At 48.8% G+C, this 18,670-nt stretch overlaps 1 protein-coding gene across 4 annotated transcripts in view; it reads left to right on the forward strand.

The window, feature by feature from the left end:
- The first annotated feature begins 2,848 nt into the window (after nt 1-2,848).
- The window catches only part of LZTS1 (leucine zipper tumor suppressor 1), a 39,562-nt gene continuing 23,740 nt past the window's right edge, over nt 2,849-18,670 (forward strand). For 2 of the 4 annotated variants that reach the window (XM_005285086.4, XM_042840346.2), the window contains exon 1: nt 2,849-2,987. The gene's annotated coding sequence lies outside the window, so the exon portion shown is untranslated. Of the gene's footprint in view, nt 2,988-9,767; nt 10,455-18,670 lie in introns of those variants that run through there. The other 2 variants (XM_065584616.1, XM_065584617.1) reach the window with 2 other exon arrangements.

Below are 18,670 nucleotides of genomic sequence, written 5' to 3' on the forward strand. Positions count from 1 at the left end.
TTTCTAGTGTCAGTTCTGCAGGACCCTGTTCAGTTTCTAAACAGTCTTATTGGTTTCCTCCCTGTTACATTCTATAGGGCTTTCCCTTAAAGGGTGTAAGCTTCCAGGCAGGAAGAAGTCCATGTGATAGAGACCTTGCAAATAGCTGCTTTCTGGGGGGTGATGGGAAGTGTTCTCCACAACCCACTCCCTCTGCTCATTCTAAGTCACTCTAAGGAGGTGATATAGCAAAGCTGGCTAGGGTGTTGCTTCCCAGCACATCTAACCCTCTGCAATAATGTGCCATTCAGTAAAGAGGGAGAGGGCAGGAGGGGTCACGTGGCTGAGCTTCCCTGGACAAAGCTAAGCCCACAGGTGATCTGTTGAACACACCCACCCATTACACAGCAGCATTTCATCCCCAGAGTGGTGACAGGGCTCATTACTTTTTGGTGCACTCACCGCTCTGGAAAGCAGATTCCAGAGGTGCTCATATCTACGTACACAGGCTATGTCCACACTGTAAATAGGTGTGCCCTTAACTCAGGTTGAAATAGCAGTGAAGACACAGCAACTCAGCTTTTAACTCGGGTTAGCAACTCATGCGAAATCCTAAAGGGCACCCTGCGGTTGAACTCGAGCTGGTAACCCAAGTTAAAAGCCAAGTTGCCACGTCTTCACTGCTATTTTAACCCAGGTTAGCTAACCCAGTTAAGAGCACACCTTTTTTCTGCAGTGTTGACACAGTCACACAGATACATGTCCATATGCAACGTGCATGGATAAATACACATTACAGACACCCACAATTAGTGATGCTTGATATAGTACTTTGTGTGCATCTATTCCCGTTTTCTGACTTGACTGTAAGTCCTACAGGGCAGTGATTTGCTGTTTGATTGTACAGTGCCTAGCACAATGGGGCTTGGTCTTTGTTGAGACCTCTAGGTATTCTTGTAATAGAAATAAATAACTGTGATAATCCTCACAACATCCCTATAAGGTGGGTAAGTATTATTCCACATTTTTCAGATGGAGAAACTGAGGCATGTAAGTTGGGTGACTTACTCAATGTAAGGTTGTCTCAGAGCCTGTTAAGCCACTGGACTACTCTGTCTCCCATACCTACACACACTCCAGCATCACTCACATGTCCATGCCAACTTTGGCTGGACATGCACATGTACATCCTAGCAGATGCATGCATCCTGATGAATATATTATCATGCCTCGCTATAGACAGATGGGCATTGCACCTGTCTGAGAAAACACACATTATCACTACCCAGTTTGAACAGGATCAGCTAGAATAAAGATTTCAGCCTCAATTGGAACCAGATCTTTTTTGAGGTTTGCAAAAATCTAGCTCATTCTTTTTAATTTAATTTTTTTTCTGTTTTCATAGTCCCACCTGATGGATGCTAGTTAAGAGCCGAAGCACCAAAATGCCATGTGAAAACCTAGTCTTATGCCACTTCCATCACCCTTGCTCAGGCCCAGAAGGTGCACAGAAGTATATTAATATTCCCTTAAGGAAAAGTCCTATAGAACCAAATAGGGATGAAATCAATAGGGTTCTGTAGAACTGCCCAAGTAGATTACAAGCTCTGCAGGCCTTTTATCATGTGTTTGTACATTTCTTAGAACAGTGGCATCCTGACAATGACTGGACAGTACTGTAGCAATAATCTTAACAAGTAGTAACAAATAGAGTGACTCTAAAATTCTATATAATTTAATAGAGAATAAGATCTTTCCTAAAGACAGAGGGTTGGGGGGGAATGAAATTTGTCACCTAGATTACTGCAAACCATTTGCCCAGTTCTCCCTTATGGAAAAGCCCTACAGAATTTCACAGGCCATTATAGCCTTTCTAAAGGTTTTTTGATGTGTCCTATAGAATTGAATAGGGCGTTCTTTAGGATGCTGTAGAGATCTTTAGGATGCTGTAGAGTTCTTTAGGATGCTCCAACAATTCTGTAGGCAGGATCTCTGTCCGCTGGCTCAGACAGCTACTACCGAGCCATTATTGCCTTCATCCCTGTTAAGTGCTGTTGGGAGTTTTCCACAACGGATTAGGAGATGGACAATAGTAATGGGCGATTGGTATCGGTGCTTACAGGCCACCTTCATATATGAGAGAGACACAGAGAGAGAGACTATCTTGACATTTTTTAAATCATTATGAAACACTGTGTAGGGTTCAACAGGGTGGGACCTGATTCTCCCCCTGCTTTGCCCCTTGTGTTGTCATTTACACCTGGGCTTGCGATCACCCGTGGTAGCGGGGCCTTCTGAGTGGGTATATGGTGCAGCCATTCTGCCCGGGGTAGATGGAAACGCGAGGCCGTGCAGCCCCAGCAGGCTCTCTCCCATCTCTAAATCGCACCCGGCTTTCCCCATAAGTGCTGGAATCATAGAATCATGGAATATCAGGGTTGGAAGGGACCTCAGGAGGTCATGTAGTCCAACCCCCTGCTCAAAGCAGGACCAAACTAGGGGGGGGGGGGCTGCTGCACCCCCTGGCTTTAAGTGGTTCCCACCATACACCAGGACCCCCATTGTACACATTATTCCCGCTCCCCTGGCTTTACCCCCACCATTTCAGCTCTCCCCCCCCCCCATCATAAAGGGGACAGCAAACCAGGGAAATCAGGCAGGGTCCGGCTCTGCTTGCAAGGGGAAGCAGCGGTGGGGGGCGGCTTGGGAAGGGGGGTGTCGGTGCCTGTTTTAGCTGGCGGGCGGGGGGAAGTCCCTGACAAATGCCCAGCTGTCATGCAGGACACAAAGCCCGGTGGCTGGGCTCCCGGCTTGCAGCCGGCCCGCCAATGAGCGCGGGGCGTGTAGAGCGCAGCTCCGCCTCCCCCCGCGCCCAGACCGGGCTGCTCCTGCCGGGGATGGAGCGGGGAGCAGCGGCCGGGCGAGGAGCCAACTTGCCTGCAGGAGCTCGGCGGCGCTGAGCGCTTCCATGGAGCGGGCGAGGGCGCAGGAGACCCGCGCGACACCAGGTAGCGCAAGTTTCTTTCCCCCCATCCCTACCGGGGGCACAGGAGGGGGGCCCAGGCCAGCGCTGGGTGCAGGGGGAAGGGGCCGGGCTGCATGTTCAGGCAGGTACCTGGCCGCACTTTGTCTCTGGGTAGCAGGGTTCCGAGGGGCAGGCGCTGGAGAGGCGCAGCAGGCTGGTGGAGATGCATGGGGGGGATAAGCCCTTTTGGACAGGGCGCTCCCAGCCCCGAAGAGAGAGAACCAGGGGGACAGAAAGCAGAGCTCAGCTGGCTGACGACATTCAGGGGTGCCGGGTACCGTCTGCCGGAGTTTCGATCCAGTCACTGCAGCACAATGAGAGGGTTTCAGTGGTAGCCGTGTTAGTCTGTATCAGCAAAAAGAACCAGGAGTCCTTGTGGCACCTTAGAGACTAACAAATTTATTTGGGCATAAGCTTTCGTGGGCTAAAACCCACTTCATCGGATGAGAGGGTTGTTAAGAGGTTGGACTTGTCCCAGGAGAGACTGAACTGGACTTGCATCAGTAGAGGCAGGAGCGCTGGGACAGTTTGTATAGTGGGGGTGCCATTGAACCTAACTGGAAACCCTGTCTATGATGGGAACCACTTCGAGCCAGAGGGTGCAGCAACCCCCCTCGTTCCAGCACCTATGACTAGAGGGAGGGGAAGAGCTCGGGGCGGGGGGGAGGAGAACTGACGGGAGGACAGAGAACCAAAGAGGGTAGGGATAAGATCCAGGCACTTTTGGTTAGTAAGCTCATCAACTGGGGTTGTCTATCTCAATCCTATAGGCAACACACACGGTGCACACGCAGTATGCTCTGTGTATAGGCAGTACACAACATAAATAGTGCAGGCACACCATGCAGTGCTCGATGCAACTGACATACACCTAAGTACCCACACGTCACACACAACATACTATGCGAATTACACACATAACATGCCCAGGGCACACGCATCACGGGGCAATGCACAATGTATGCACAATATACAATGCGTACACCCAGCACACAGGACGCACCACTTAACCCATGTATTGCTCCGTGTGTGTTTTCTGTACAGCACTATGTCAAATCATAGTGCGCACACAGCCTAGCTCACAGCGCCTACAGATTACAACACACATGGCTCAGACACAAAGAGAGACAGAGATCACCAAAAAAGCCAGGTATCGCTCTTGCCCAATATGAAACCAGTAACTCTGTGCTGCCCAGCACAGGAACTTCAAGAAATGTGCATTGCTTAATACCAGTTACTCAGTGAGTTCTGTCGGAGCAGCACAGCCGGTTATCTCGGGCTCAGCTCCTTCCTTGCACTTGCTCTTAAGTCTTGAAAAGTTCCTTATGGAAGAAAGTGGAGAACATTTTGCTTGTACGAGAGCCTCAAGGTCTAGTTTGGTTGTTAGAGTGCAGGGGAGTTATACATCCGGTTCTGCTACGAAGGGAATCCACGTACTGTCTGGGAAGATAAGAGCTAGAACGGCAATAACTGTTCCCAGTTCTGTACAACGCTCAAGAAAAGGGCTGATCTCTTGCATAAGAAATAAGTTGCTGTGGGAAAGCAGTGAGTGGGTCGGTCATGTTAGTGGAGAGGGAGAAGCAAACAGTGTGAGGATGAAAGGGCTTGTTGTTTGTGTGGGTGTATGTCTCTGTAGATATGAGTGCCTTTATGTGTGTGGGGGGGAGTGGATGTGCACATGTATGCTTGTGTGTGTATGTTCAGTGTGTGTTCATTATGTGTATGTGTGTGGGGGGGTGCATGTGCACGTGTGTGTGTGCGTGCGTGTTGGGGTATTCATGGCGGTGTGTTTAGAATATGGATACTTGTGTGAGTGTACATGTGAGAAATTCTGATTGGTCTGTGGGGGTGCCAGTGTTATCTTTGGGTCTAATGGGGTTTCATATGCCAGCGATGGGAAGATCAGGGCTCCGTTTCTGCAGCCAAAAGCAGCACCTGAGGGTTTAGCGATGCTATACGGGCACTATCGCCTTCTAGTGGCATCCAAACAGCTGGGCATCATGGAACGCAGCAGCCCAGCCTCTCACTGCCCCCTAGAAGATTAGAAGTTTGGACGATGCCTGCGGTTGCCAGCAGGGTTCATGTGTTGGGGTTCGCTCCCTTTTTAAGCTGGCTCGCTAGTTTGCAGCGTGGGTGGATTTTCTGTGCTCATTTAGAATTTGGAGTTTGGGGTCTGTGGAGTGTGTGTCTCTTTTCTAAATATGTGGGTAAATTTGGCAAAGGCTTAAAGTTTGTAACGTTTGAGAGGCAGGCACAGTGCGGGCAAGTTCTGTACAAGCTTCCTGTGTGCATAGCTTTGTCAACGCACCTTCATCCTGACCTACAGGGTCTATATCATTAAATCAGTGGAGACTAACCCCTGTCATGCAACGAGGGTATTTGCCTTGAGATCCTTGCTCCCCCACTTGATACTACACTGTATTATTTTAGTCCTGAACCTCCTCACAGCTCTGCCAATGCCCCTTAATCCTGCCCTGCGGTCCCCTCCTCCTGGCTAGTCCTGGATCCCTTTCAACCAGAGAGTGCCAGCTGAGATTAATTATATTTTTCTTTTCCATGTGGAAAAGTAAATATCTAAGTACTAAACTGAGACCAGCAAGCTCATTGCCTTTGTGACCTAAGGCCAATTGGAGCCCAGCTCGTTTGAGGTGAAAAAGCAGTGCCTAATCCCATCTCTCTGAGCAAGCATGTGTTTATTCCTATACTTAATGCTCATTGTTCAACTACAGCCAGCGAGGTTGTTTTTCTTGCTGAGTGATGTGGTAAGTAGGAGTGTGAGCAGACGTGATCTCAGTGGAGTGCACCACCTGGAACAAAAGTCCTAATGAGGCTGCACTATCTGAATTCCTGATTCTGTCACTCCAGATCCTGATTAAATATCCCACCAGAGGAGAGCCTGCCAGGTTCATTTTAATACATCCACAGCCTCATGCACCCCCTTGTAATCACACATACTCTCAGTAGCACACCCAAATCCACACAGGCACACTTGGATGCACTTGGCATTGCACAAAGCTTCATAGTCTCGTACCCACATTCAGGACCTAATGTTAAAAAGGGCTATTTTGACAGCATGCAAACCGTAGATGCAAAATCACTGGTGCAATGAATTCTGAATGCAAAAAAATCACTGGTGCAATGCGCTGTGGGTGCCAAAAATGTTGGTGCTATTAATTGCACATGCAAAAGTGAACCCGCAAAACATGGGGCTGCCACACAAAATCTGGACTTTTGTCTCACACACACAGTTGCACAGGTACATTCTCTGTCACAATCACAGCCACAATCGCACGGTTTCTCACATCTCAGCTACACACACACACACACACACACACACTGTATTGTACCCTTCACCCCTGTCAGTTCACTAGCATTGGAGATACCCAGCTGTGTCTGTCACAGACCCAGTTCCCGATATGACACCCTTGCTCGGCACTGCGGGCTACTAAATTGGTCTTAATTCACTCTATTTCCACCCACCATCTTAGTCATTCTTCGCTGGCAGGCAGGGCTGGAAGAGTGGTGGGAGGCAAACGAACATTAGATTCTCACAGGAAAGAGAGAACTCAAAAGCTACTTCCCTTAAAAGCCCAGCTGAGTGGGTTTGGGGTGCATGAGGCTGGGCTTTCTGTTCTGGGAGTGCAGAAAACAAGGGTTCCCCGAGCCAAGTCTCCACAACGGAGAACGGGATCAAAGAGGGTGTCTCAATGCCTGACTCACTGGAGGGGAGAAAAGCAAAGGTACTCCAGGCTGGCACTCTGCTCCGTGCTGGGGAGAATGGGCATATGCCACAATCAGTACCCTTGCTAACGACTGTACTAATAAAAGACCCAAAGTCCTCCCCTGAGGGCTGAGCCTTTTCTCTGTGCACTTGCCCTTGCAAGCTGGGATTGGCTGGATGAGCAAGCTGGATGCGAGGGAAGGGGGCCTTCCACTGAGCCCTCCCCAAAAGTGGCTGGCTGATAGCGCCTACCAATGGGGCTGTGGAGAAGGAGCACAGGGAACACCTCAGGCACTTGGTGGGAGAGTGTGAGGGGGCAGCTGCTGGAGTGTTGGCATTCACGGAGTGGAACTGGACAGAACAGACTGACCTTGAACAGAGGCCATCTGACGTCAAGGATGAGACTTGTTTGGTCTCTTTAGAGGCAGCGAGAGGGGAGGGAGCAGGGAGCCTGATACAGGCTGGCCCAGGCAAGGAGAGAGGTTTCTTATGCGCTGCCACACTGGTTAGCAAGACTGGAGTCAGGGGTGCTGGGAACAGAAGTGACCTAGTGTGAGCTATCCCTCAAGGGCCTGTCAGCGTGTCTTGGTTACTACTCCTGAGCCCTCTCTGAAGCATTATCATATTAGTTAGAGAGCTGGGCCTGAACCACAGCCCTCTGGCAAGCCCACGCTTCAGTGTGATTCCAGTCCAGACCAGGGTCCACCTCCAAAGGCCATGGCTTGCCCCTAGCAACACACATGGCGCTCGGCAAGGTCCAGGCCCTGCTTAAACCGAAATGATCCGCTCAAAGATAAACCAATAAGAGACATTGGGAAGTGGGTGGATGTGCCAAGGAAATGGGGTAGCCTGAGGGAATGAGAGCAGAGGTGGAGCCAGGACAAGGTGAAGAGAAAAGAGGAAAAGGAGCTTGGAGTGAGTCGAGGGGAAAGAGAGGTGCAGGATGGAGGCAGGTGGTGGTGAGGTGACCGGGGCAGCAGGAAAGAGGGATGGTCCCAACAAAAGGGCTTTAGATGGATGGGAGAGGTGATGAGACGCCTGAAGGTCAGAGATCAAGAGGTTGTAGTCAAGGGGAGTGGTGACTGATGTCTACAATGGAGCTGGAGGTGTAATGACGGGGTAGACACACCCCTGCTAGCTCTGATTGAGTTAGCCCACTAATCATAGTAATGTAGCCACGGCAGAGGAGCAGCGGGGACTAGCTCCCCACTCCAGGTATGTGCTCAGGCAGCTAGCTCCTCCCACCACTCTTTGCTACACTGTGAGTCTCAGCACGCTCGCTGGATGAGCAGGAGCACGGGTAAGTCTCCTCAGGCTGGAAATTGCCCCTTCCCACTCCAGAGCAGCCGTACTCTGAGGCATAGCCTGCGGTTCGAGCTATAGGGACTGAGAGGGCGGACTATAAAACAGACATCAAAGCAATGGAATTTCTTAAGAGCCTGCTAGATAACAAACCTTAAGCAGCAACAGCAGCATGGCTAGGGGCACTGGCTGTGATGCGGAAGAGTCTGAAGCCACAGCATGGGCAGAGCAGCAGGGTCACTCAGATTGTGGAGTAGGAAGGCTGCTGGCTATGGCGGGGATGCAAAGCAGCAGAACCGCTGGACAGCGGGATACCCTCCTGCTCATTAACCCACCACAGGGGCCTGAAGGTTGCAGGGTGTCCGTGCATTCAGATACTCTGGTGACCCGTGTGGGAGAGATAGATAGGGAAGGGCACATGGGTGGGTGAGTGGATAGGGAAGGGCACCATGACAGAGAGAACTGGGGGAGGCAATGGACTGGCCCTCTGAAAGAGAGGGAAAGCTTTGGGATGCCACCTAAGTGACAATCAGCCTGAGGCTGTAAAATGATTGAATCCTGCTGGGAGCATTCCTCTGCCCCATGCAAGACACCACCGGGAGCCCTAAGCTGTGTCAGTAGCTCTGCAGGTGTAGACTAGAGATTGTGCAAAAGGGGTGGCTGAGTCTCAGGCAGCCCTCAGCCTGCCGTGTAACACTAGCAGCCGGGATGCTCGCTGCTCTATTGTCCCAGGCCTCCATTGGACACTGGGCTCAAGCAGATTGAGCTAATTAACCCCAGATTGTTAGCTTCCCTCCTTCCCTTCGGGAGCCTTTTACTTGTCCTGAGAGTGAGTGATATGGGTTGACACTGGGTTGTGCTCTCAAAGGAGGCATTCAGGGCATGCAGAGAGGTACAATTCCCCAGGCACTAACCCCATGAGAACTCAATGCACCCTGTGTACATCTGTAGCTGTCAATGCAACAGAGGATAAGCCACATTGAGTGCTGGCGTGGATACCACTCAAATAGACCTACTTATGGAAGACCAGATCCCCAGCAGCCTGGCTGGCAGGAAAACATGCAGGTTTTCCATGGAAACCTGCCTGGCAGGCTTTGATTCACCAAAAATTCATCAAACCAGAGACAAATTGGCACATTGGCACAAAACCTGTTTCCAATCAACTCTAGTTGGGGCTAAACAGAGGCCCTGCGGACTTCAGGGTAGCTGAGGATCTAGCATTGGTGGGAAACCTGAGCGTTTCTTCCTACTGCCTGATTGTTTACTTTCCTGCCTGTCTCAGTATTCCTTTCTCCTACGTCATGTGCTTCCCCCAGCTGGTTGGCTGGGAGGCCGTAAAAATCACCAGCTGCCTAATTTATTTTACGTTGCATGTTTACCTTGCTGTTCTTGAATTTATCTTTGTGGTTTTCCCTGAGAGACTTTTATAGGTGCACAAACAGAAAACAAAAAACCCTCTCTAAAAGTGTGGGTTAAGCTGCGGCACAAGCCAGGCCCAGGGAGGACGTTCAAAGCATAGAGTTAATAGCACCATTGCTGTGTTGGCCTTTGAGGCTCTCTTTTCAAGAGATACCGATTACAAAGAAAAAGTGAGCATGATCTAAAATTAGGGGTGACGCTGGGGACTGGTTAATAAATGGCTGGGACCTCAGAAGGTTTGCAGAGTCTGTCTGGATGCTTTTCCTAACCAGTTCTGAACCTTTGCTATTATTATATTATTTGTATTGCTGTGGCACCTAGGGACCCTGTCATGGTCCAGGACAGCAAGAGAGGACTACTGTGTTGTCACCGTGCTGCTCACCACAGCCACATGGTCTGGAAACAACAGGGATAGAACTAGGATCCTCCTGCTTTAAAAGCACACCCATCTACCACTTGAGCTAAAAGAGAATCTCCGTTAGCTTTGTTTGCAACATAAAGCCTGTAACAAACAGCCTGATTCCAAGCAGCAGAGGGCAGCAGTGCACATACACACACGCTATTATTCCTTACAATAATATTATTGCCAATTATTTATTACAAAGACTCATTTCCTGAGCCTATTGCTTAGGGGAGATGAGCATTTTTCTAGCTTAGGGCACTGGCTCTCGACAGGTGTGCGAGAGTGCCCACAGCTGGACGCTTGCCTACATCCTGCTTTAAGAGAAAAGGCATCTGACAAGCTCATTTTACCTTGCCATGTAATAATGCAAGACCATTTGCCATCAATGGAATTTTCTAAGGGGAGTTTATTAAGGTTTCACAGATGCAAGAGGGATGAATTTGGCGGGCTGCCATATTGCATAAGCAAAGAAAACTATGTCATAGGTTCTAATTCAGCATGCAAATTGCAAGGAACATTTACATCTTTAATTGACATTTAACAAGACATCAGCGGCAGCAGCAGCATAGACAGCTACTCTACCAGCAGACATGCCTCTGTGAAATGTAAGTGCCTGTATATTTTTAAAAAATAACAATTAAATGATATCTCTGCAAACGGGTTGCCGACAATCTTGTTTAAAAGTTAATTGAATATTCTTTGCAAGTTTGATGTGAATTTCTCTTTTGATATAACTGCCTCCTTTGGCAGCCAAGAATTAAAGGGGCGGACTTCACAATGGGCCAAGCTTCAAAAAAGAGAAGGAGGAAAATATAAGAAAGGAATTGGATTTTCCAGACATTTCCTGCAACTGCTGCTGCATCTAAGGCTAGCTGAATAGAGCAGGAGTGAGGAAGTGCAATACACACTCGAGAACACTAGGAGAACGGGGAGAGAAAGAGAAGATCTACAAAATGGTGGAAGCCTTTATGTGTTAGCCTGAATCCAGTCCTGCTCTGCAGAATGTTTCCTTACTTCGCTCAGAATGCAGCCATTGCCTTTGCTGTTATTTCAACTACTGTAGAGTCATGTTTGTCCAATAATGTGGGACATGAAAACCACCATGGGTTTGGCTGAAGAGCAATTATAATTGACAGGGCAAGCAAGAGAGGAATAGAAAGTATGGTCATTTCAGATAGAAAAGTTGCTTTTCTTAATTCTGCTTATGGTGTTTAGATGCTGTGGGCATGCTGGAAACTCCATAGGCAAACAGAGAAACCCTTTGTATGCACTAAATGCAAGACTGCTAGTGAGCTATCGGTACTGTGAGACTATAGGGCACAAGTCTTTATGCAGAGAAGTCTGATTTTAGCACATAAAGGCTTACACAGTGAGGTCTGTAGTTGCAGATATTAAATTGCACAGTGCAAAGATTAAAATGAATACATTTAGGGGACATGTCTATGTTTCAGATAACGAAGTATGGGGTGCTGCTTGGACAAGCAAGGTTTGCCTACTGGTTTTGGTTTTGAGTGAATCTAAACTCTAAGTATAGGGGAGTTCAAACCCTTAGGAATTGGAACTGCCAGCTTGGCTGCATCCCACTTACAAAACGGATCCTTTAGTGGCTGTATCACCAGAGTTAACAGCCTACTACTGCTATCAGCTAATGGAGTTATTTCTTTAGCTCAAGTGGTGGTGGTCTGTGATGCAATACTGTAGGTCTTTGGTTCAAACCCAGATGATGACCTACAGCGGGGGAGTTATGTGATGGCTGACAAATTGGGGATTGGACTGCTGACCTCTAGAACTAAAAGCATGAGCTGCTTGACTAAAGAGCTATAGCTACATACCTGGGGGCAGAAATAATTCATTTCCTTTCGAATTGGCACAGAGGCAGGCCTGTAGCACCCATCAGTGGCTTGCAATTACATATGTCTAGCCAGTGAGACTCATGCAGCTCCAGTAGGTTACCACGAATGGGAGTAAAACCTGATTCCCTTCAGTCAGAGGGTAAAACTTTGTTGAAAGGAACGGATGAAGGTTTGAGGCTCTACCTGGGGTGAGGGGGTCTGTTCATGTTGTAGCTACAAGACTATGGGGGCAAGAAGGAAATGCACCAGAGGAAGATGTTTGTGAGTCCCAGCTCTTCTTGCACAGGGGCGCTTGTGCAACGGAAATTAGTGGTGATCCTGGTGCAAACAGCTCAGCAGAGCGAGGAAGAGGCAATGCTTGGCCCAAGTTGACCCTGAGATGTGGGGCTTAAGGAATCAACCAGGAGGGCTTGTCTGCTTATTCTGCCAGGAAAGGTCACTTACGGGAGGAATATTGTGATAGCACAAATAGGGGGGCAGGCAGGGAGAAAAACCTGTCTGGGGTGGATGGGTGAAGAGAGGCAGAACGCGAGTGCCTCGTGGAATGCTAATGTAGCAATTGAGCTAAGTGTGCTGTGCAGGAGAATGGAACAGCAGCAATGAAGGGAGGTGAAAGTTCAAGGAGATGGAAAGTCAGAGCGTAGGGTAGAAACCAGCTCCCATTTATGCTGCCAGCAGGAGAGACGCCTGAGCAGTGACACTGAAATGTTCAGCTTGGTGGTGGCGGCAGCTCTCAGAGCGATTCTCCTTGTTACACTTTCTCAGAGAGGGAACACGGGGATTTCAGCTGGACTGTCAGGGTCAGAAACTTCCACTAACCCCACATCCTTTCTCTCCTGGGAGCTAGTTTCTTAGTTAGGCTATCAATTTCCAAGCTAAGATTTGGGATACTCTCTCCTTTCTTCCTCCTTTCTCTCTCTCTCACCAATCATGATGGTATCTAATCTCAGAATCACCTTAAACTTACTGAGGCAAATTCTTCCCTGGGGAGATGTGTTGCAGGACACATGTGGAGAGTGCCCATACTAGCTCATACATAACATTAGCTGCCTTGAGTCAATTGGCAATCCGTTAACTCGAGGTGGAAAAGCACTCCTGCGGGCAAACCCAGTGACGCCTGTGCTGCGCCGGTGGGTACAAGGTAGGGGGAGTGGGAAGTGGCAGGCTGTTGCAGGTATCCTGTGCCCTGAAAGGCTGTCAAGTGCCCATGGTTGTGTTTGTATCAGAGGCTCCAATCCAAACAAGACCGATGGAGCCCTGCTTCCCCATTGGTTACCGGCTGCCCTTTATTAGGTCGGAAGAGGAAGAAAAGAGAAGATGAGATTGCAAACAGAACCCCATCTCCATGGCAACTTGCAGTTCAACTTTTAACTTTTCACTATCCATGGAAAGATCAGTTCCTCTCTGTATATTTCCAGGGTTTATTCACAGCAATAATAACAGGAGCAGGCAGTTCCTGGCACTTGGGGAGTGACTGGCTTGAGGGGGCTGAGGTTGAAGCCCTTCACTATGCCAGCTGGTCATTAACTGTCAGGAAGTGGGCTTCCTATCCATCGTTACAGCTTTAATCGTAAATAGCAGGGCTAGGAAGGACTGTTTTGTTTTCCTAGGCCACACTGTTTAGTGGTTAGGTTGGAAATTTGGGAGTCAAGGCACCTGGTTTTGTCTCTGGCTCTGCTGCTGTCTGACTATAGGCAAATCCCTTCCCCACACTGTGGTTGTCTCCTAAAATTTCCCACTGAATGCAGCAATAACAGGAGCCCTAGTATAGAGAAGGCTCTGGCGTTTTAACCCCTGCAGTATTATGTCATCACAACAATGATGTGACATCATCACCTGCTGACATGATGCCATCTTTACATTGCCCAATACGTTCAGGCAGTTTTGATTGTTGTCTTACAAGCTGCTAGAGCTTATGCAAGAAACGGGGACAGTGTGGGAAAATCAAATCCATGCTTCTGGGCATTAGCTGATAGCACTTCAGAGGTCAGGAAGGTATTCACAACCTCTCCTCCATAGGCAGCAGTTGCCCAGGTGGTGTGCAGGGATGGGGTCACCCCTTTTTTGAATGTATTAGGGCTTGGCCACTCCCAAAGACTGGTCTTGGAAGGGCCACAAGGAAGGGAGATTTTGTGGCATTTCTGGTGGGATCAGGAAGCGGAAAGTACCTAGAGTCCCATCTGGGAACCCTTTTCTGTGTGACTTCCAGCTTTAGAGAGGTCTGGATAGTTCAGCTAAGAAACCAGGCCTTTGGCCATGCAGCTGAGCTCCAGCTCCGAGCCCTTCACTTTTCTCCCTGATGGTTATTAATTATTTGTATTACCATCGCGCCTAGGAGCCCTAGTCATGGACCAGCACCCTATTGTGCTAGGGGCTGTACAAGCACAGGACAAAGAGATCGTCCCTTTCCTGCTTCCTAAGCATGGCTCAGAGCGGAGGTAGCACAGCAGAACACCCTGCAGTGACGTTTTGGGGGCTGATTAGCGCTTGGGCCAAGGCAGACCCTTACAACCATCTTTTTTGGGGTTTTTTTTTTTTTTCTGTCTTGGCAGATCATGTTTTATTGATTCAGAAATAGATGAGTGAAAAGGGCCTTTCGGATCTGAAGAGAAAGCCGCGCTCGGCATTCAGCTGTCACCCACCTCGGCATCAGCTGTCAGCCTCGCACTGTTCCAGGATCCAAAAATAACCAGTGCTGGGTATACGAGGTCCCGTTCACCCTCCTCCAGGAGCGAGAACAATCGCTTTGCATCTGTCAGCTAGGAGGGTGCACACCCAAGCTACGTCTACAACACTCTTGGTGCTGCGGCAGCAGAGCTGCAGTGCCAGAATTATGCTGTTAGAGCGCTGTCGTGCAAATGCTTCCTGCATTCCCGGAAAGTTTTTTTCCATCTATGTAGGTAATCCACCAAACTGAGTGGCGGTAGCTAGGTTGAGAATTCTTCCATCAACCTAGCTGCTTCTGCATCGGGGGTTAGGTGGGCATAGCTACAGTGCTCAGGAGCGTGTGTATTTTTAACACCTCTGAGCACTGTAGTTAGGTCAGTCTAAACTTTAAGTGTAGACCAGGCTCCAGGAAAGGTGGTGGGTGTGACTGTCAGTCAACAAGCCATGTTCTCTCTCATTAACCCTTCCTGAACTGTTGACTACCACCAATACCCCTAAGAGCTATTCATTGCTAAGGATTCTTTGTCACCATGTGGCTGGAAAACCTATTGGGGACTATGCAGAAAACTCTCCCAGGAACTTGTAATGAGAAGAGAGGGGACCTGGTACAGCTCACAACCAGGGGAGATAGTTATTCAAAGGTTAGAGTCCTGTGAATTTGGCGCTTGAAGGATCAGGGTCCTAGTCCCAGCTCCCTGTTGTTGCCTGTAACTCCTCTAAGAAATTGTGTCTGATATCAGCAGAACATGAATTTCTTACAGACAGAGAGCCTGTGAACATCTTCTGACTTCAATAGAGATTGGGGGCACTCAGCAGGTTTAAACCCTGAATCTCCAAAGATTCAGCAAACCTGTGAGAGAAAAGAGGAGAATCAAAGCTAAGTTTCCAATTAGTGACACTTTAATTGCAGTATTAGTCACTCATTAGTGGGAAAAGCCAGATGCTCTTAGAAATTAAATAAACTAAAAAGATCTCACCACCACCACCACCCTGGGAATATTTAACTATGGCTCATACACGTTTCCTTTGTGCCGGGAGCATGACTGATACGACACGTGTGTGCACCATGCTCTGGCGTTAAATCACTGATGAGGTTCGGAAATGCATGTGACAAAATGAGGTTGAGAGTAGATTGGATCTTTGGGCCATTTGGTTTTCCGGGTCTGTCTCTCTTTTTGCTTTATTCAGACATTATTTCTTGGGGGATGCACAGTTTTTCATTATATGTCTGTACAGGGCCTAGTACTGGGGGCCTCTGTGTGTGACTGCAATACGGATCATCAAAAGAGTAAATAAATAATGTAGGAAAGAAAGAATAAATGGACAATATTTGGGCAGAATGTAGTAGCATTGGCAGCATTGCCCTGCATAAACTGCAGCTGCTGATTTTGGTTTAATGAGGCACAAAGGAACTGCCAGACTGGATCAGACCCAAGGCCCAGCTAGTTCAGCTTCCTGACTCTTGACACACCAGCTGCTTCAGAGGAAGGTGTAAGAACCCTACGGTAGCAGCTGTCTGCCCCCTGCATGGGTCTCGTCCTGATCTCTAATAGTCAGAGAATGGCTTAAACCCCAAAGCCCAAGATTTAATGTCCTTTCATGATTCATAGGGATGTTTGAAAAGCACCTTGATGCATTTAGTGCAGCATCATGGGTTGCCTCAGTCCAGGTGATGTCATTTTGTCTGGTGAGGCTCCCAGAATGGATTGTGGCAGGGCTGTGAGTCAGCACCAAGGGGCATTGATAGAGTTGTATGGGGTCCCAGGGATTGGAGATGCTGTGGGATAGGATGGCGGGACATTGGCAGAGCTATATAGGCGGCACAAGAGTGCTGTGGGTCAGAACTGAGATGCACTGGGGCCGAGGATGTTGCTGAGGCTGAGGACTGAAATGCAGAGTGATGTAGGGGAAGCGTGCACAATGGCTGTCCATTAAACCTGCATCCACGAGTAGTCAGCCCATTCTTCAGAGCACTGACTATAAGTTTATTTCCCTCTGGAATGCAACATGACCCTGCTGTCACCCATATTATTTGACATTGAAGGCAAGGTATATTTCTAGTAGGAGGGAAGATTGGAACTTTTCAAGCACAGCTCCCAGTAACAATAACATCTTGATCCTTTGTGTGAAGCTGTGTAACAATACTGCAGCTGTGTGTGGGGGAGAGAGAGAGAGTCGGGAGCCTGTGCTCTGCTTTTCAAGGATGGAAGTCATTTTATTTATTTTATTTTATTTTATTTTTGCAAATGAAGGATGGCTTGGCTATGAAAACAGTGTGTTTTCTGTTCAATTGAGAAAAAGTCAAAGGGACCCTGGATGCAGTTCAGAGCAGGCATAGCATGCTGGAAATGTTTGCTTTTCCGATTCACCCTCATGCAGGAAACGGCCTGACTTTAATTACCCCATTTCTAACCACTGGCCGTGGAGGGGCGATCGGACCCAGAGTTGAGCAAATTAGGCAACTGCTGTTTTGCCACCTATTCCCTGCATTGTTCAGCACCTCTTACAGGGCAATCAAATCCTTCCCAGACTTTCTGTGTTCAGCTAAAAGCAAGCCTCTGGAATCCTGCTTGTTCCATGTGGATTTGTAGCAATTATAAGGCTCAGGGATGGTCTTAACTGTGAGGAACTCAAGCAGCTCTTGGGGCAAGGATTGTTTGCCCACTATCTCACATTTATTCAACAATTCATGGCATACGCGATTCCCCAGCAGATGGGAAAGGTGGCAGGAAGGGTCCACTTTGTCCACTTTTAAGCAGGGGGAAGGAAACACACAGTCTAGTCCCCATCTCTGGCAGTTTAGCTGGGGCTGTGCTAATCCTAAAGCTTGGTTGGTGCAAGCCCAGCTGCTGCAAGGCAAAGAGAAGGGATCCAATGGGCAGTCTCTCTGAGGAACAGCTGCGATTGGGACTGATAAGACCACGAGGCTTGATGGAAATGAAGGTGAACCTGAGCAAGTGTCCCTGTACACATGAGGCCTGCTTCTCATCTCATGTACGCCGATGTAAATCGAGAGTGACTCCGTTAAAGTCAATGGATTTACACAGGGGGGCTGGAACAATTTTTATAGTGGAGGGTCTGAGAGCCATTGAACCAAGCTGTAAACCCTGTATATAATGGAAACCACTTCAAGCCAGGGGGTGCGGCAGCACCTATGGAGTTACACCTGCATGACTGGGATCAAAGGTGCAGGGTACCAGGTGACCAGAGGTGGGGCTGAGTTGATAGACATTGGGGAGCAGGCTGGATTTCAGTAGAGCGCCTCACCCCCACCCAGCGTCTCTGAGTGAGAGAACAAACCCTTTCATCTCCCGTGTGAAGCCAGGGAGAGTGCAAAGGGTCAGCTACAGCAGCCAGCACAGGGACAATCTGTTTAACCCAGGGGGGCTGCAGCCGAGCTCATTAATCTTATCAGGAGCAGCTCAGCCGCAGATTGCCCAAGAGGATCCCTCCTTGTCCGTCCCTGTCCAACTAGGTCATTTCGTCCATCTCGTGACTTTCCTGGGGGCTTTACCTGCCCGGAGCGCCATACAGCCTGCCTGTGCTAAGCTCAGTTCTTTCTGGGGACAATGCCCTTTAGCTGCAGCTGGGGCATTTTAGCCACCAGCTCTAACTGTTCCTTGTTTATTTCCCTTCTAGGTCCCTCTCTGACTGGGGAGGGGAAAGAATAATAAATTGCATTTCAAAAACATATTTGCTCACGTTACTGATTTGTGACCCTGATAGGAAAGTCCTGTAAAATGTCACAGGGATTAAAGCATGAGGGGTCTATAGAAATGCAGTGGGGTTCTTTAGAAATTATCTGAGCACCCATCGGGCTGATCCTCCACTGGCATAGGCTGGCGTTACTCTACTGAAGTCAGCCAGACGACCCTGATTTATAGCAGCTGAGGATCTGACCCATAGAGGTTTTACAGTGAATGAGAGCCTTGCTGTAGGTTCGTTAACTATTCCATAGCAAGGACAGAATCCGCTATTACATTCTGTAGGGCTCTCCCATCATGGGAATTTTCATGCTTTAAAAAAAAAAGCAGGGGGGGGGCGGGGAGGAGAAACAGTGTAAAACCAGACACAGCAGAGGCAGGTGCTGAGTCAGTTTCCTCTCCAAGTTGCTCTGCCAGTGTGCCTCATTGCTGACTTGCAGCCATCCCTCTATTCTAGTCCGGGGCTCCCCAGACAGAGCTCTACCAGTGCACCTCACTTCCTGACCCGCAGCACTCTCGGTTTCCCCAGTCCTGGACTCCCCACACCCACACTGCAATCCCTCATCAGCAGTGTCCTAGCTATTCCCATTCTGGGAT

The sequence above is a fragment of the Chrysemys picta genome, chromosome 2, assembly GCF_011386835.1.
Source record: "Chrysemys picta bellii isolate R12L10 chromosome 2, ASM1138683v2, whole genome shotgun sequence".
Taxonomy (NCBI): Eukaryota; Metazoa; Chordata; order Testudines; family Emydidae; genus Chrysemys; species Chrysemys picta.